This window comes from Gymnoscopelus microlampas, assembly GCF_963454915.1.
Source record: "Gymnoscopelus microlampas genome assembly, chromosome: 2".
NCBI lineage: Eukaryota > Metazoa > Chordata > Actinopteri > Myctophiformes > Myctophidae > Gymnoscopelus > Gymnoscopelus microlampas.
In genome coordinates, this window is record NC_139939.1 from 15,361,902 (window position 1) to 15,366,743 (window position 4,842).

Genomic DNA, 4,842 nt, shown 5'->3' on the forward strand with positions numbered 1-4,842 from the left:
TTCTGTAATTATGCATTTATAACACGCAAATCTTTATTAAACTCTCATAGCAATATAGTTAGACAGTCTTGATTATTATCCAATAAACAAAGAATAAAAAATGAAAAGAAAGTTTTGATTATGGTCATAGACATATATTATTATACATATATATACAGTATGTATAATATATATATATATATATATATATATATATATATATATATATATATATATATATATATATATATATATATATATATATATATATATATATATATATATATATATATATATATTCATAATAGGATGTCCCAATTAGAAAGAGGAATCTACGACAGCCATAGATATTCACAAAGGATGAGACCAATACAGTGTCAACCAAATACAAGAGCATAGTGAATGGCAATAATTTTGTGAGCATCTCAGATAACCACAGGACAGTATCAATATATGACAATAATATTGTCAATATTAAAATCAAGCAGCCACGCCATGCTATTTCTACGCTGACTTATTGCATTCACGTTTTCAGTTCTTGTATTAAAATTAAGAAGAACAAGAAGAGTTGCAGACTCCAGCGTTCTCTGCATCTCTTCCTCTTTCTCTTTATGCATCCGCTGCATAAAGAGAAAGGAAATTACCTGGAAGGAAATTATAGTTCTGTTAGAATTAAATTCTTAGAATTAAAATAAAATAAAATAAATTCAACAGAATCTGAACTTGCAAAGTGCTTATTTCTGAATTACTTAGACTTTATTTTTATAGTGTAAAGGTACAGCAAAACCACAGCATACCTCTTTCTCCTTATGCATCCGCTGCATATCTACCTCTTTCTTTTTATGCATCCGCTGCATCTCTACCTCAAAGGAAATTACCTGGAAGGAAATTATAGTTCTGTTAGAATTAAAATAAATTCAACAGAATCTGAACTTGCAAAATGCTTATTTCTGAATTACTTAGACTTTATTTTTATGGTGTAAAGGTACAGCAAAACCACAGCATACCTCTTTCTCCTTATGCATCCGCTGCATCTCTACCTCTTGTTCTTTATGCATCCGCTGCATCTCTTACTCTGATGATTGAGAGAGAGAGAGAGAGAGAGAGAGAGAGAGAGAGAGAGAGAGAGAGGGGGGGGGGGGGGGGGGGTTATCATTCTATAGTAGACCTGCATATCAAGACAGAAACATACTAAACTAACCCCAAGCACGGGTTAGTGCTGTAAACTGTTACTTTTATGTATATTATCAACACACTGTCAATCAATGTAGCAAATCAAACTAATACAATTAATAAACAGTTAATGATCAAGATCATGGTCAAGGTGTATTTATTGTTATGTCTTGTGTAGAGGTACATAAAAGTACAATTATTTTGTTCACTATTAATATTCGGCTTTAAGACTATTTATTTTGGTTAATAAATTGTCTCTCCCGACAGAGAGAGGTCATTGCAATGATTTCTGAACTACAATAAAGATGGCGGTGTGCTGTCTGCTTCAAATAACGGTATTGACATTGTCAACCCGTAGGTGTCCTACACGACACCAGGGTCAAACACATAGTTCTTTCACAATATTTTGAGAAAATGTAGTATCTATCAGTGTATACGGGGGCAGCAGTGGCTTAAACGTTCGAGGAGCGAGTTTGTAACCTATAGGTTCCCAGTTCGATTCCCCAGACTGGCATCTGGGTGGGGAAGTTATTGCCCTTGAGCAAGGCACTAAACCCCCAACTGCTCCAGTGGAGCTGCCCAGTGGCCAACAGCAGAAGACTGTGGTTGTACTGGTCAGCTCCCAGGATTTAATGTCTGTGTGAAAAGTGAAGCAGGACGTTCTTGAAAAAGAGAATCCGTTCTCACCTACCCTGAGTAAATAAAGGTAATAAGTGAGTGAGTGAGTGAGTGAGTGAGTGAGTGAGTGAGTGAGTGAGTGAGTGAGTGAGTGAGTGAGTGAGTGAGTGATTGATTGATTGATTGATTGATTGAACTAACTGTCAAATTTCCCATTGGGGTCCTTTGTACTCAATTCAAAATTAAATTCAAACATTTAATGACAGACAAATATACACTATATGCAAAACATCATATAAACAGTTTGAAAACAAAAACAAAAACATGTACAGTAAACAGTTGTGGCTGCAACTTACAGTTGCAGCCACCTGTAAGTGCTCTTTTAGGGCTCGTTCACACCAGGACTGTTTGGTTAGTTTAAAACGGACCATGGTCCGCATCCTCCTTTGGTCTGGTTCGTTTAAAGTGGTGTGAACGCGCATTCGAACTCTGGTGCGGATCAAACAAGCTGTTTTTAAGGAGAGTATGGATTTACACTCTTTAAGTAATGTTAACTAACTTCACAAATCCTACTATAATTCTAGTAACCTCTGTCTGTAGTGGTGAAGCTACGGTGAAGCTACCCGGTTCTCCTCAATGGCTGGAGCAATTGCTCTGATTTTGCACACAGCCATTGACCATTACCATCTGAACTTAACTGTGAAGCCCGTTTTTCAATTTCATCAAATCTCAGCTTCTTATTAGCGTTTATGTGTGAAAGAATGTCGCCTCCCGGGTTGCCAGATCATGTGCGCATATCCCCCCACGGATGCGTCGACCGGGTATGGTCTAGTACTTATAATTAACACAAATCTTCTCTTCTGGGGGCGGGGGGGGGGTCCCTGGCACAAAACTGTTGTGTATGAGTGTACTGGTTTGCTCCAGTCTGTGATGTGCAAGGTTTACGACACTGGTGATGTACGACAGGAAGTACGTAAATGTATGCGGCCGTTAATTAATATGTTGTTGTTAACCGGCTTGTAATGTACAGTACGCTGCCGGCGTACGTGTTTGGCACTCAATAAAGAGGGACCTGTTAAAGCTCACCTCCCTATTAGTGTGCGTTATTCTCTGGACATAACATACATTTTCAGATGGGGGTCCGCCGCAAAATACATATCATTTTAGGAGTCCTTGCCACGAAAAGGTTTGAGAACTACTGATGTAACTACATTTGTAAAATCGGCCTCAGGTCTGGGTTAAGGCGGCACCACTGTATGGTAACTACTTTACAGTTGTGCCAGAAGGGGTAAGCCTACATAGGCTACATTACATTATGTATGTTGTATGAATGATGTTGATAACAATGATTTGTAATTGTTTATTTACCGACTAGCAAATTAACATAGGAATAAGCCTAGATGCATATCAATTGTCCATTGTGTGACTTGCAGTGTAGGTGTTAAGCGACGTGCGCGTCACGTCATTGAAATAGAGTGCAAGAACATACCAAATGAGCATTGCATGCCTGAATATAAGCGTTGTTTATTTTATTGTTTTGCTTTATTTATTTACATATTGTAATTACATCATGTATCCCATATCCAAAAAACAGTGTTGTTATTTTAATATGCAATAATATCAAAAGATCTCATAACAGAATGATTTTTATAATCATGTTTGCATTCAACTGCAGCCATGTGGCCCCTCCCTCCTTCATCAACTTCTCTCTATACAAATCTCCCGACCGTTGATATTAATATTATATATATACATTATATTGATATTAGCCAAACAGTGTTCAGGGCCTCTTTCTTTGATATCTACCATCAAAGATCCCTATAAAATACATCTATGTCATATCAAAGAACCCTTTGTGAACATTTGGACCTTCCGTTTTGTCCTATGCACCTGTCATTAACCTTTTAGGTGTGCATCTGCCTTCTTTTCAAGTTTGTGCCTCTCCAGTAAAGAAATTTGATTATACCCGAGATACTGAGCCATAAGCTATCCATCACCAAAATTCACTGACAATTTAAACTATACACAACCCAGGTTGAATATAAATAAAAATCCTGCTCTGCTTGCTTTTACTCTTCCATTCCTAGGACATCAAGGCTTACCTTTGTAATTTATAATTAATTGCATCTTCTTTATTTTTTTATAGCGCTTTTCTAAGTGCTCAAAGTGCTTTACAATCGTTCATTCATTCATACATTGGGAGGTGAAGCGGCGGACGTCCTCACTTCCCACACCAATATGGTGTCAATCTAGCGCCGACCGAATGTAGGGTTCAGTGTCTTGCCCAAGATATCGTGTACTCACACCGGGATTGCAAACGCCGACCCACGGATCATTGGACGACCTGCTCTACCTCCTGAGCCGCAGCCGCCCTAAATAGGCTACAGCTTATTTTTGGATGTGTTAAACTATATTTCTTCTACCTTTCCCATGCAGAGACAGATTTACTCTTGTATACATTTTGGATTGGCACATTTCCCCCATATTTTCCCCTGTCTTATTTTTTATTCACGATGTTAAGTGTCGTGAGCTTGTAGATCTGCTATTTTCAAATAGCCATAGAGTGGTGAATGATATTTACAAAATGTAGAGTTCTTTCTTTATGGAATTAGCTCTACTAGGACTTTCAGCTGAGGACATAAATACTTTAGATAGGCTACTAAATGAACATTAGACACATTATTTAAATGACAAACAAATCCACGATCTACATGTCATTAAAAGACAAGAGGTCTCAGTATCTTACCTGATGTAGGTCTGGATAGACAGCTCAAGACAACGCCTTTGAGTCTGCTATATATGGTTACTGGTGTCCTGGTGTCTCCCTGTCCTTTTATAGATTACAGCCTTCGATAGGGGGAGCCAGAGATCTATATGTCGTTTACAAGAAGTGGGACCATTTCTTGTAAATGCTGTGAGCAGATCATGTGACCTATGAAAAAAGAAAACACTGATTTCTTTTTTTAGCCGCCAGCTGAAAGCGCGGCTCTGTATTCACTCTGACTCTGACCCGACAGATTTCCGACATGTATTCAACACTTTTTTTGCTATTGGCTGTCCTGGCTGTCCTTC

The 4,842-nt window shown here is 38.0% G+C and overlaps 1 long non-coding RNA gene across 1 annotated transcript; it reads right to left on the reverse strand.

The window, feature by feature from the left end:
* On the reverse strand, window positions 1-4,565 carry LOC311057696. The gene is made up of 4 exons (XR_014601989.1): window positions 4,517-4,565; window positions 987-1,054; window positions 777-857; window positions 1-623 (listed from the first exon to the last, which is right to left on the reverse strand). It is a non-coding gene; the product is annotated as an uncharacterized lncRNA (long non-coding RNA).
* Between the last annotated feature and the right edge of the window lie 277 nt (window positions 4,566-4,842).